The 15449-nt window shown below is 36.9% G+C and overlaps 1 protein-coding gene across 1 annotated transcript in view; it reads right to left on the bottom strand.

Annotated features, from left to right (window-relative positions):
- The window catches only part of LOC140451924 (uncharacterized), an 804624-nt gene that overhangs the window by 592468 nt on the left and 196707 nt on the right, over nt 1-15449 (bottom strand). The gene's annotated exons all lie outside the window — the stretch shown is intronic.

The raw sequence follows: 15449 nt of genomic DNA, 5'->3' as shown, positions 1-15449 counted from the left end.
GCCTGCGAAAATTTGTAATTTCACATTTGGTCAACCGTTCTATTTAGTCCAGTACTGTTTTAGGCACGTTTGTACAACCGTTAAATTTGTATTTTAAGAATGAGTTTCAACGTCAAACAAAAATAAAAATAAAAATAAAAATAAATCGTCAAACATAAAATATTTTTAATTATAATTGTGATTTATTCCCAAAAAATATAATAGTTATGTAAAAATGCTATAAGATAACAATCTTAATATTAGTGATTACAGTAATTTTACGTCTGATTCAATTATTCTTGATTGTATCATAATTATAATTAAAATTAGCTAGAAACAGAGTAAACTTTTTTTAGATCATATTATATTCTGTATGATTCTATTTGCAGAACATCTCGGAAGGAAGATAAATGCGTCAGAGCATTAAGTGGCATTTAAAATTATTATAAATAAAAATAAGCTGACATTTCTGAAAATTGGAAGATTAAATAAATTATCTCATTTATCTTTTTAGTTATATATATGTACTCGAAATTTTCGAGAAAAAAAAAACATAATATGTGACTGATAATTATAAATACTTTAAATCAAAATGTAACACATATTGATCTTTGGTTCTGAAGTTTTGTGTATTAATTTGCACTTTTACGTAGATTCTAGAATAATTTTTCGGTTATGAGTACCTATATTGACAAACAAAAATGATACTATACAACCATTTTTAAAAATCTATTAAAAAAATTAAATTATAATTGTCTTTGTTATCCACTTTGACTATTTGTTATCTTGTATACCTTTAAAATACCTGGATCAATGTTTAAACACTGAAAAAGTGTCCACACACATGATTTTTATAGCTTTGGTTAAAATTCGCATTTCTATAGAAGTTTTCATATATTTTTAAATAAAATTTATGTAAATAGCTATTATTTACGACTTGCTAAGTCAAATTTGATCCAGTATTGATTTAAATAATTAAATTAGACGTGGTGTTATAACTCTATAAACCCCTGTACCTCCTTATACGTCTATAAACTCCTTTAAATGAGTTTAAAATGTTTAGTAGAATATGAGTAATTGTAATTGTTTATTATTATTTTTTTATTTAACATCCAATGTTTATTGCAATCTATCTCATTACAAACAATGAGCAATATATGTATAATTTATGTACAATAACATAATGGGAAACTGCCCAATGGCGAGCACGCAGGTAAGACATAATATAAATATAATCTATGGTATAACAATTAATTTAAACTTTAATTTAACAAAGTTTAATACAGATAAACATCACTGACACACATATGAGTATTACAAGACTAAAAAAAAACAAATTAAGAAAAGATTTAGAAAACACCAGAATAGAAACTTGTTATTTCACTGCACCATGACAATATGCTCTGTTTCTCCTGATTTACTAAATGTCCAAAGGGTCTGGTCGTTTTAATATTCTTACGTGTGAAATATTGAGCAGATTCGTGGATTTGGATGGCAGGATAGTCTGGTCTTGTATACAGAGTTTACAGCAGATATTGCTTCGCTAACTGTTGGTAGCTGTAAATCGTGGTGTAATCTGTGGTTCGTGATATACCATGGGGCATTACAGATCTGGCGCAGTACTTTCGATTAGAAACGTCGAAGTTTTTGTGTGCTGGTATTACTTGCTGTACCCCAGATTTGTGCTGCATATTGCCATACCGGTTTTAAAATAAATAAATACATTTATATATCAGAAGTTTGTTCTCCAGGCTAAGATTTGATTTTCTACTCATGTACCAATACATTTTCCTGTAGATTAAGCTGAGTTGAAGGCGTTTCTTCCAGATGTGAATGCCCCAATTAAGTTTGCTATCCAAATGGATTCCTACGTATTTAACGACGGTATTAACTGGTAGTGGAGTGTTGTTTATAGAAACTGGAGACGCGACACTTTTTTTTAAAGTTAACGTTATTTGTGTTGATTTTAAACTGTTAACTTGGACTCGCCACAGTTTAAGCCAGCTCTTTAGTTTAAGTAGGTGATTTTGTAATACCTAGGATGTTTCAGTTGCTGTAGAATTTGAAGCCATAATAACTGTGTCATCGGCATATGTAGCAATTGTTGTATTGGTCGTCGTTGGGAGATCTGATGTATATATTAAGTAGAGGGTGGGTCCTAGTATGCTTCCTTGTAGAATTCCGGAACAAATTGGAAACATGTTAGTGATTTCCCCACCTCTTTAGACTTAAAAGAATCGATCTGTCAGGTAGGTTCTTAAAAGTGAACTTATGGGATGAGGAAATATGTATTTAATTTTGGAGATCAGACCTACATGTCAAACTTTGTCGAATGCTTGAGAGACATCTATAAATGCAGCAGTGCAGTAATTTTTTTGTTCAAGCGAATTTCTGATAATCTTTACCACCCTATGAATTTGCTCGATAGTAGCATATTGTTTTCTAAACCCAAACTGATATTTCGGTAAAACATTACTGTCATATAAAATAAGCTCCAGTCTTCTCAGAAAAAGCCGTTCAAATACTTTGGATATAATAGGCAACAAGCTAATTGGGCGGTATGAAGATACATCCGTGTGATCCCTATTAGGTTTTGGAATAAGAACAATTTGAGCAACTTTCCATTGGAGTGGAAAATAACCTGTTTTTAATATTGAATTAAATATATAAGTAATTAAACTTACGGCTTCGTTGGGTAGATTTTTAAGTACTAATCTAGATATATTTAGGTGACTTTTTAATTTTCCGATTATCAATTATTTCTTAGATTTCAGATTTCTTAACGGATTTAATAGGTGGAGCCATTTGATATGGTGCATTTACGACTTCATGGATAGCTCGCTGTTCTTTAACTGAGACTTTCCTCTGATGCGGGTGAAATACCTCGCATAGATGATTTGCAAAAGTATATGCTTTATCTATGTCAGTTTTAGCCCAAGTGTCATTTTGTTTCCTGATTGGCATATTAATTTGTTCGTTGTGTTTAAGTTTTTTTGTTAGGTTCCACAGCGAATAGTTTGTATCATCTGTAAGTAAGAGGTAAATTAAATATTTGTTGATTCCATTGTCTTGATGTTGGATCAGTTTCCTTTTGGGTAGTCTGCAAGCTCTATTCAGATTTGCTTTATCTTTTGAATGCCTAGTGAGCTGCCACCTCTTTCGCAGATTTCTTTTTTTCAATATGAGTGTATTTATGTGTGCAGGATAGGACTCGGAGTTGTGTTTGTAATAAATTTCGGGGGTGGACGTTCAAGCAGCTTGCTGAATAACTGTAGTTTAGTGAGCAACTGCATTTTCTATGTCGCTATCACTTTTTAAAAAAAAAATAATTGTTTATTAAAAATGATTTTACAATGGCTCGCTCATTTTATTATTCCTAACCTATATTTTTAAAATGTGAATTAGTAGATGAAAATTTAGAACATCCTTCACCACAGAATAGCATTTGAAAAATATATGATTAATATATTGTTTTAATAATATTTTATTAATTATGGTTTTTTTAATTACTTTTTTTTTAATTACTTTGTAATGAATCAATATTTTGCAATGCCGTTTTCGTATTTATATTTTTAATTATTTTGACTTTTATTAAAACAAAAAAAGTGGTATACTGCAAACTAGCGCGAAGCTCCAGATTATATATTTTGTAATTTTAAAATTTAAATAATATTTTTAAAATTGAACAAAGTAATTTTATTATTTATGTATTATTTATACTTTAAACAAATTATATTACTGCTACCACCTGCTAACGTAGTAACAAAGCGTTGACTACTTGTGTCAGACTTGTTAAATTCAAACGAAATATTAAATTAATAATAAAATATAAATATGTATCATTTGATAGCAAATTTATTTATTAACACTAATAATTGTATTTATATGAAATTATTATTATATCTTAAAACGAGAAGTGTCATAAAAATTTAAACTGATGATTTAAAATTGTTATTTATTCGATGACATCGAATTTAAATTTTGACAATCGTTATGGAATATTTTATTGAGAGATATTCTTTTAATTTTTCACTTTGCATTATTTAATGTCTGTATTTTTTAAGTTATAGGTTTTATTTTAAACCTGCTTGGAATAAATATATAATTACTATGGTTTGTTTTTTAACCAGGAGGAGTAAATTAAAAAGACAGATTCACTACTGGAAAAGTCACCAAATACATCTTCTTTTTGGTTGATTATCTCGGCCTTGCGGTAATCCAGTAATCAGTATCTGACAATCTCACACATCGATTCTTAACTATAGTATTTTTCATATAAAAATGCGTGCACGTGACAATTTGTATAAAGTGACATCACTTATATTTAAAATTTCCAGAACGTCAACCTTAGAGTTCAAATTTTTCGTAACACAGCTAATAATACGAAACCCATACGGAACTACTCGATGTTTCATAGGCGTCAACATGGTATAATGATCAGAAAAATGTAATTATCATTATATTGGGAGTTTTAGAAATATATTGATCAAATAACGAAAAACATTTCTTATTATTTATAGTATAAATTTTATGAAATAACTCTTTAAGTCTAATATTCCACAAAGTAATAATTTTAATTAAATATATTAGACAATTGTACGCAACTGATAAAGGGAATACTTTAAATTTTTTGACAGTTCAGCATGTGTTAAAATTGTTTAAAGTGTTGCCGCTTTTTTAGAGTAAGAATGTTGTTTATGTTTTGATTTCTTACACAATTTGATCATGATATATTATATATTAATAAATTGTATTTATAAATACATATTAAATTTAGTTTAATAGCTTTAAAAACTAATTATTGTTGTGTATTGTGATTTTGCTATGACAAAACAACTAAATAGTATGTAGAAAGCTGATAAGCTTTCATATAACATAGATTATTTTAAACAAGAAATAATGGCGGGACGTTTTACTATTAATGCTCTGAAGTTTAAAATTTAGAATATATAATTTTGTATTAAAATATTTTCTTATGTATTTTAGTTTGTTGCAGAATTTTAAAACTTAGTGTATTTACTGTTAATACAGTAGTTTGACAAATAGTTGACATTTTAAAAATTCCTCACTTACTAACTATTCTGCTGTTTTGGCAACGCTGTGGGGTTCTGACATCGTAAATCTTAAATGACGTGCACGCATTTTTATATGAAAAATACTATATAGTATTATAGGAAGAGTTTTCAATACAAATTAAAGAAAGAACATGCTTCATTACTGTTTATTTGTTTAGCAATAGCATTCGTTGTAATTGTATAATATACGGCATCATACTGCAAAAATTACAAACATGATATATACATATATAAAACATACATTGTTTACTTCTGACAGACCTGCCAAATTTAGAGATAATAAATTAATAATAAAATATGAATAAATATTATTTGATAGTAAATTTAATTATTATATAAAATAAATAAGATGTTTAACAATAATAAGTATATTTATATAAAATCATTTTAAAACGAGAAGTGTCAAACCAATTTATACAGGTAATTCAATATTATTACTAATTTGTTGATATTTATGATTTTTAAATTTTGACAATCGTTAAGATTCGAATCTTTTATTGATAGATATTCTTTTAGTTTTTTTTTTACTTCTTATTTAATGTCTGTATGTTATTTTTTATGTATTTTTTAATTTAAACTTACTTAATTTACTAGTATAACTATATGAGACTAGAAACGAATTATTCAAGACTAGTGAATCGATGTGAATAACCGGTATTTTGTGACGCTACCCGTGACGCATTCTCCTCGTGGCGCTTATTCTGTGGCGCTCGTTTCAGCATTTTACTATAGAGAAAAAAGTAATACAACGCCAGTATAGAAGCTTCGCTTCAAAAACATTGTGCAACGTGTAATCAGTTGTTGTCAACTTTACACTTATGTTATTTGAGTTTTTTCACCTACTGATTTGGTGTTATGGCTCTTAACTGATAAATTTACCGAGTTTTGTCTATTTGCCAGTATCTTTAAGAAACAAAAAATAATGTATCTACTTATATCCAAAAATATAGAGGTTGAGCAGTAAAGTTGGGATATCTACATTATCAAAAATAGCTTGTATCATATTCTCCATGCTATGGCATCCGGGATGGGCCATATAGTCTGTAGTCAACACCCCGAAGTATGAGCGGTACATAAAGTGTATCAATACTCATGAAACGCACGTGTCGGATCATAAGGGCCTTTAGTGAAATGTCTTTAATCTTTCGTGTCAATCTCTCTTGGCTTATTCTTATTTCTTCCTACCCCGAATATCTACTAGTTTTACAAGGGCAGACGGGTCACTATATTTCTTTCTACTCTGATAACCGAAAGATTACCGGTATAAGTAATCCCTCACCTGTTAGTCAACAGCTAAGGAAGAAAGAATCGTGGTAGGACATTTCATTGCTCTGAAGCTGAGAAATTGACTCTGACGACAGAAGAGTTAAATTAGCCAACGGTATTGAGATATGGAAAGCCACGGGATGATTACCATATAAAAGATCCATGAAGATATCCTCAGGACACCACAATGTCTGAAAATCCAAAAGAAACGGCCTTCCCGGGCACCTCTTTAGCGGGAAGAGGGTGCTAAGAATTCCCCGGTCAACGAATAATGTCCCAAATGTGAAAAGGATAGATACGGGGAACATTCGGAGCATGTACCAAGTAGGGAAGGCAGCAAATATTATTCAAGAAATAACACGCCTGAACATAGATATTTTAGGATGCAGTGAAATTCGATGGCTAAATCCTAAAGGAACAATTATGGATGAATAATGAATATGGATTATTGGGGAGATGACACAACAAAAAACAGATATGGGGTAGCAATAATATTAAAAAGGGAAATAGCTAAAGCAGTGATAAAATTGTGCAGACAGAGTTGTGCTATTAAACATCAACTCAAGTCCCTCTAATGTAAACATCATTCAGGTTACGCTCCGACATTCGAATATACTGAAGAAGAAATTGTCGCCCAGCCTGCTGAATTGTGATTGGTCAAATGCAACAGTAATTGCAGCCAATCATAATTCAGAAGTCTGTTGCTCATTTTCTGAATTATCGTTGGTCGAAATGCATCCGAGCTGCAGCCAATGATAATTCTGAAAATTGGGCATTGGTCGCCGTGCCTGGTCAATCGTAAAAAGGTCCAAAACGACCGTTACGATTGACCTACTTTTTTATGCATAAAAGAAGTGCACGACGGCCAGGAAATCAGACCGGGTCAGGATATGTCCGCTGGTCCAGCCGTCTAGGCAAGTAAGATCCTCTGGTTGATTCAGTTCCTAGAGAGTTCTTGTTTTTCTTTCAGCTCACCTCTAAAACCCGGAACCTAACGTTCCACATCTTTAACTACGGTTTGTCTACAAACCACGGCGGCCATTTTTGAAGGATTTATCTATGCTTTTTGACTTAGTCAGATTTGCTAATAAATTCCTTTAAGAGCGTCGCCATTTTTCGCCGAATTAATCTGTGTTTTTCGACTTAGTCAAAATTCTGATTATTTCGGCACTCTTACAAGTCGTGTAAGAAAATATTCTCTTACAGATTTGCTAAGTCCCTACTTAACGGGACTTTGTCACCGAACGTGCATATATCCTTTTACAAAGTTTTTTTTTGAGATTAAATAAAGACTACCTTTTGTGTTTTATTTTTCTCTTTCAGGGATATATATACTGCTATATATTTACTTGTGAAAATAAACGATTTAAACTGTGTTTTATTTCCCCTTTTATTTCAGGTACACTGCAAACGTAAGTACTTGTACTTTGACTCTGATATATATGTATTTTGCTACTTGTATATTTAAACTCTAAATATAACTTTGATATATCTGTATATATAAACTTGTATGCTATCTCTTTTATTTGTTTCTTTCCCCAGGTACACTATTAAAATTACTTGTATTTCTTTGACTTTGATATATGTAATTGCTACTTATATATTTGAATATAACTCCTTGATATATATAACTTGTATACCATTTCTTTTTTGTTTCTCTTTCCAGGTACACCATTAAAAATACTTATACTTTTTCCTATCTTTGAATTTATATTTTATTTTACACTGTTAAAAATTTCAATTTTTTTTATTTTATTATTTATGACCATAATATTTGTCGTTTATTTCATTTTCGAATTGATATATATTATTTATATTATTTATGCCTATTTGCCACTATTTGTTTATTTCCTACAGGTCCGATTGACTTATAAAATTCTGTTGAAAAATAATTTGAATTTTTGCCTGTAGTTATTTTTACAGTGTACTTCTTCCCCTTTTTATTGCTGATTATTCCGATTGGCATAACGACCGACATCCCAGTCCTTATCCCAAGTCCCTAGCTCAACTCCTTCCCACTCAAAATATTTTGACAGGTGACATTCTCCCTAGTTATTAATTTCAAATTTGTTTATATTTGATTTATTGTTAATAAATAACGTTCATTACTTTTCAGATTCTTAGTTTAGAACTAATTGGTATAATTATTCTCCCGATTTCCGGATCTGGAGATAATTATACGTCTCTTTCAGGTTCTTAATATAAGTTATATATTATATCATTTTCTTCTTGTTATATATACTGTGTACTTGTTTAATAAACTGTATTATTACTGTTTTATTCTTTTAAAAAAGGCATTAATCCCTAGCTAGGTCACAATGGCCTCCGACAGAGAGCCTTACTCTCTGAGGTCACTCCACCAAGCGACGGATAGAGCGGATAACTTGCCTTCTCCCTCTCTAGAAAGAGATGGGAGTTACTCTAGTTACCGACATGGCGCCCAACTCTACGATAGAACATCACCACACCCTGAGACAACGGAGTGCTCACCACCGCCTGCGACGTCAGGCCTTCCTTCCACAACGGAGACGACAGCCCCAAGTCCACCACAGCCTGCGACGTCAGGCAATGCAGATCTAACACAGATGCTAGCAGCCCTAACACAAGCAGTAACGGCCCTAACCCTGATGCAAGGACAGACGGTTAAGATTGAGTATCCACCAGCACCACCAGCACCAGCACCTACACCACGATGGAGACCAGCATTAAAGAAGTTCAGCGGAGCCGAACATGAGAGCCCGGAGGAATTCGCCGCAGCAGCCACGGACCACCTCCTGGAGATGGCGATCGAGAAGAGGCACTGGACGGCATATCTTCTAGAGCATGGCCTCGAAGGGGAGGCGGCTGCGTGGGCAAAAACACACACAGACACCAGGATGGACTACACTTCCTTCTTCAAAAGACTAATGGACCATTTCAGCCATTCGTCCAAATTCACCAAGTTGCTGGCCAAACTATACGGTCACAAACAAAGACAAGAAACAGCGGCAGAATTCATAAATCAGAAGATGGCCCTGTTCAACCGAGTTGCACCAGATACCCCAGACGAGGAGCGCTGCGAGATCATCCTCGACCAGTTGCGCCCTGAAATAAGGAAATACCTACGAGGCAATCCACCACGTACCGAGGAAGACCTACGGCGGACAGTGGACGAACTAGAAAGGGACATACGAGTCTCTACTCCCTCAGCATCAAACCAAAAACAAGAGAGACCGACTCCCAAGCCGGACCGTCCTCCACAGCCACAGCAGGACCGTCCACAGTATCCACCACGTCACGACCGCCCCAGACAATCCGAAACCCTTAATGAATGGCGCAACAGGGGTAATAACCGCAACCAAGGCGGTAATAGCAGCCACTACAACAATAACAATAACAACTCCAACCGTAATAACAACAATGGCCGCAACCAACCCAACCAACAACAAGGAGGTCGTCCTACACCTCCACCAAGAAGTAATCCACCACGTCCAGACCAGGGAAACTCCGACGGGGGCACCGTCGAACACTAAGTCCCAAGACCAAGGTGCCCCAGCTGAACATCCTCCAGGTAGCCGCTGCTTCCTCACCACCACCCGAGATTTCCGTTGAAATCGACTCAGTCAGGATGATGGCCCTGATAGACTCCGGTGCAAGTCATAACTTCATCCGAGCGGGCCTTATCGAGACGGCAATGGTGCAGAACACTACTACCAGAGTCCAGCTGCCCAAAAGAAGCCAGTCACTCCACACTCTAGGCTTCGTAGAAGTGGACGTTCGCTTCTCCGACGAATTCACAAGCAGAATCCAATGCCAACTTGTAGATGATCTCCACCATGACCTGATTCTTGGCATGTCATGGCTGACGTCCGAGGGTGCCCTGATAGACCTCACCCGGAGGTGCATCCACGTAGGGACCGACAGCCGCCACATCTTGTTCTGGGAGTCGTCTACAAAACTAACATCTAGCAACAACGTCCACCTCCTACGAGACGACCAGGCCCCAAGTTTCGCAGTGACTGAAATCCAACAGCTTCTGAAAACGTACCAAGACGTTTTCGACGACAGAGTCCGTCAACCTACCACCAAGGCCACGCAGATGGCCATCAAACTGACTGACTCTACTCCCATCAACACCAGGCCGTATAAGTACTCCACGGCCAAAAAGAAAATAATGTACTCAGAGGTCCAGGACATGCTCTCGGCGGGCGTGATACGTCCAAGCAGAAGTCCGTACAACAGCCCAGTTGTAATCGTCACCAAGAAGGATGGAACTCCTCGATTTTGTGTCGATTACCGCAAAATCAATGCAATCACCGTGGACGAGGTTTCAAACTTACCACCCATTCACGACAGCATAAAGGAACTAGGCTCAGCAAACATCTTTACCACCCTCGACCTGAAGAGCGGATTCTGGCAAATTCCGCTGGCCGAGGACAGCAAACAGATCACAGCTTTCAGCCTTCCTGATGGGTCCCAGTTTGAATTCACGGTGATGCCATTTGGGTTGAAGAACGGACCTGCAGCTTTTCAGAAGCTGGTGACCACCGTCTTCGCCGGCTTCGTGGACGAATTTGTAAAGGTATACATGGACGACATCATCGTCTACTCGTCCACCTGGGAGGAGCACCAAAAGCACCTCCACCTGGTCCTGGAACGTCTGCGCACTCACGGCCTGTGGGTGTCCTTAAAGAAATGCCAGTTCGCCGCCAAAGAACTGGACTACTTGGGCCATACCATCACTTCCACAAATACACAACCAATGGAAAGACATCGAGACAAGATCCAAGGGTTCACGACTCCAAAGACTCTCCGCCAACTGAGGTCTTTTATTGGCACTGCCAGCTGGCTACGAGACTTCGTACCAAACTTTGCGGAGATGGTGACCCCGCTGACTGATCTAACAGCGGGAAAACACCGTTTCCAATGGAACGAAGTAGCTGACAGGGCATTCAATAACATCAAGAATGCCATTGCCAATAAGTTGGAATTACAACGGCCAGATGCTAGCCTGCCCTTCAGCCTTCAGACGGACGCGTCTGAGATAGGTATGGGCGCCGTATTATTCCAAGGCGAACCTGACAACAGACGGATCATAGCATATGGTTCCACTAAGCTCAAACCAGCTGAGAAGAGGTACCATATTAATGAAAAAGAATGTCTCGCCGTCATATGGGCCCTAAAACGATTCAAGCATTTCCTGCAGGACCAGGCCTTTACACTATACACAGACAGCAGAGCTCTACTGTGGCTGGACCGCTACAAAACAGACAAAGCCAAGTTATCACGATGGGCTCTGCTGCTTCAAGAATTTAACTTCAAGGTGATCCACGTCGCCGGTAGAGACAACCAGCTGCCAGATCACTTATCACGCCATCCGACCACCGAGGAGGAGACGATCCACGACCCTGACGCTGAAGTCGACCGCCTAGCCTGGCCACAGCAACCAATGATGGAAGACAACACCTTCCCGTTGCTGTGCCTCCTAGAAGCCCAGGATGATGGTGCCAACCACCCAATCCTGGACGATCTCAATGATATGCCGCTGCAAGCACGCATCCAGAGGGCTCATCAAACCCACCATGGAGTGCAGCGATTCATTGCCCGTTGGCGTCGCATTCAGACCAGAGGACCTCGTGACGACGTCGAGTCAGGCCTCCTCGATGACTTCCTGGTAGAAAACGACACGGCATACTACCTCCAGGATGGCGAAAAACGACTCCTTGTCCCTGGTTGCTTCCGAACTGAGGTTCTGCAAGTTTACCACGACAGTGAGGAAGCCAACCATCCAGGACAAGAAGAGACGTGCAGAGCCATCCGAGAACTTTACTTCTGGCCCGGCATGTCCAAAGATATAGTAAATCACATCCGATCTTGCTTGAAGTGTGCCACTACAAAAGCATCCAAACGTCAACCTAGAGCTCCGATAGTTCCGAGGGCCCCCGTCAATCCATGGGAGAGGATCTCCTTCGATGTGCTAGGTCCCTATCCTCCTGCTCGAGGAACAAGGAACCGTTTCATCCTCCTGGCCACGGACTGCCTTAGCAATTGGGTTGAATACCGATGCACCACGTCAGCAAAATCCAAAGACATCACGTCCTTCCTTCAGGACGAGATCTGCAACCGATGGGGACGACCAAACACGATCATCACGGATAATGGCTCCCAGTTTCGAACACCAACCTGGCAGAGATTCCTGCGTCGTCATAATATCGAACACGAAAAGGCACCCATATACCACCAGAGGGCCAATCCCGTCGAACGCAGAGTACAAGAACTAAAGAAAGGACTACGGGCAAGAGTGTCATCGCCTGAAGACCCCCGATGGGACTCCTACGTCGGAGACGTCGTATTTACTCTTCGAACCAGAGCCAACGACGCCACCGGACAGACTCCAGCAGAGCTCCTACTCGGGTACAGGCCAAGACGAGCCCAGGAAACGAACTTTCAAATCAATCAGAGGGAGAATAGGGAACAGCGAGTCCAGCGAGCTGTCCAAAAAGCCACTATCTACGCCAGGAACCTGTTCCCGGATAATCCTGATGCTCGTCCTCCACCTCAGTACATTCCTGGACAACAGGTGTTGGTGAGGAACCACCAGAGAGGGAACTTTGGAGAGACCTGGACAGGACCCCATTCTATCATCAGGGCAGCCGGCAATCACACCTACGAAGTTCATCGAGACAACGACGTAGACCGGCTGATCCATGTTGACGACATCCGTCCCGCACCGCCTCCACGTGTCGACGCCATCGCCGCAGAAGACGCCGAGTGAAGAGTGCAAAGACATTATTTTTGTTTTTTCTCTTTCAGAGTCATTTTTATTTTTTTGCAATTAACTTAAACAATTGTTTGCTTTAAATTTAGATTTTTTGATACTTATTGTAAATATTGTTTTTCAATAAAGTAAAATCACCAGAAGGATCTTCGAAGCGGGGGGGATGTCGCCCAGCCTGCTGAATTGTGATTGGTCAAATGGCAACAGTAATTGCAGCCAATCATAATTCAGAAGTCTGTTGCTCATTTTCTGAATTATCGTTGGTCGAAATGCATCCGAGCTGCAGCCAATGATAATTCTGAAAATTGGGCATTGGTCGCCGTGCCTGGTCAATCGTAAAAAGGTCCAAAACGACCGTTACGATTGACCTACTTTTTTATGCATAAAAGAAGTGCACGACGGCCAGGAAATCAGACCGGGTCAGGATATGTCCGCTGGTCCAGCCGTCTAGGCAAGTAAGATCCTCTGGTTGATTCAGTTCCTAGAGAGTTCTTGTTTTTCTTTCAGCTCACCTCTAAAACCCGGAACCTAACGTTCCACATCTTTAACTACGGTTTGTCTACAAACCACGGCGGCCATTTTTGAAGGATTTATCTATGCTTTTTGACTTAGTCAGATTTGCTAATAAATTCCTTTAAGAGCGTCGCCATTTTTCGCCGAATTAATCTGTGTTTTTCGACTTAGTCAAAATTCTGATTATTTCGGCACTCTTACAAGTCGTGTAAGAAAATATTCTCTTACAGATTTGCTAAGTCCCTACTTAACGGGACTTTGTCACCGAACGTGCATATATCCTTTTACAAAGTTTTTTTTTGAGATTAAATAAAGACTACCTTTTGTGTTTTATTTTTCTCTTTCAGGGATATATATACTGCTATATATTTACTTGTGAAAATAAACGATTTAAACTGTGTTTTATTTCCCCTTTTATTTCAGGTACACTGCAAACGTAAGTACTTGTACTTTGACTCTGATATATATGTATTTTGCTACTTGTATATTTAAACTCTAAATATAACTTTGATATATCTGTATATATAAACTTGTATGCTATCTCTTTTATTTGTTTCTTTCCCCAGGTACACTATTAAAATTACTTGTATTTCTTTGACTTTGATATATGTAATTGCTACTTATATATTTGAATATAACTCCTTGATATATATAACTTGTATACCATTTCTTTTATTTGTTTCTCTTTCCAGGTACACCATTAAAAATACTTATACTTTTTCCTATCTTTGAATTTATATTTTATTTTACACTGTTAAAAATTTCAATTTTTTTTATTTTATTATTTATGACCATAATATTTGTCGTTTATTTCATTTTCGAATTGATATATATTATTTATATTATTTATGCCTATTTGCCACTATTTGTTTATTTCCTACAGGTCCGATTGACTTATAAAATTCTGTTGAAAAATAATTTGAATTTTTGCCTGTAGTTATTTTTACAGTGTACTTCTTCCCCTTTTTATTGCTGATTATTCCGATTGGCATAACGACCGACATCCCAGTCCTTATCCCAAGTCCCTAGCTCAACTCCTTCCCACTCAAAATATTTTGACAGGTGACATTCTCCCTAGTTATTAATTTCAAATTTGTTTATATTTGATTTATTGTTAATAAATAACGTTCATTACTTTTCAGATTCTTAGTTTAGAACTAATTGGTATAATTATTCTCCCGATTTCCGGATCTGGAGATAATTATACGTCTCTTTCAGGTTCTTAATATAAGTTATATATTATATCATTTTCTTCTTGTTATATATACTGTGTACTTGTTTAATAAACTGTATTATTACTGTTTTATTCTTTTAAAAAAGGCATTAATCCCTAGCTAGGTCACAATGGCCTCCGACAGAGAGCCTTACTCTCTGAGGTCACTCCACCAAGCGACGGATAGAGCGGATAACTTGCCTTCTCCCTCTCTAGAAAGAGATGGGAGTTACTCTAGTTACCGACAAAATAGAAAATTTCTATCAGACTCTAGAACACTCTCTAAAACTGACAAAAAAAACATAAACTAACTATTATCAAGGGCGATTGTAACGCGAAAATAGGTCAAGGATACGACTTAAAATAGTTGATAAGAAAATGAGGCTTAAAATAGATATAAAACTACTAAAAGAAAGTAACATCAAGAAAAAAGTAAAAACAAAGGTTAATAAAAATTTTGCGAAAATAGTTGAGGACTATGTGTAAATAAAAAGATGGATCAATGTGTTCGCCAACATCACTAAACGATAGGCACCTTTAGAAAAAAAAAATAATATCCAATTATGAAGTCCTAACTACAATACTCTTGTCTGTTTGTAAATTAATTACTACCACTAAAGATATATCTGGAATTTTGTTCACATAA

The sequence above is a fragment of the Diabrotica undecimpunctata genome, chromosome 1 (assembly GCF_040954645.1).
Source record: "Diabrotica undecimpunctata isolate CICGRU chromosome 1, icDiaUnde3, whole genome shotgun sequence".
In the NCBI taxonomy this organism is placed as follows: Eukaryota; Metazoa; Arthropoda; class Insecta; order Coleoptera; family Chrysomelidae; genus Diabrotica; species Diabrotica undecimpunctata.
This window is presented reverse-complemented; position numbering and strand designations above follow the sequence as displayed.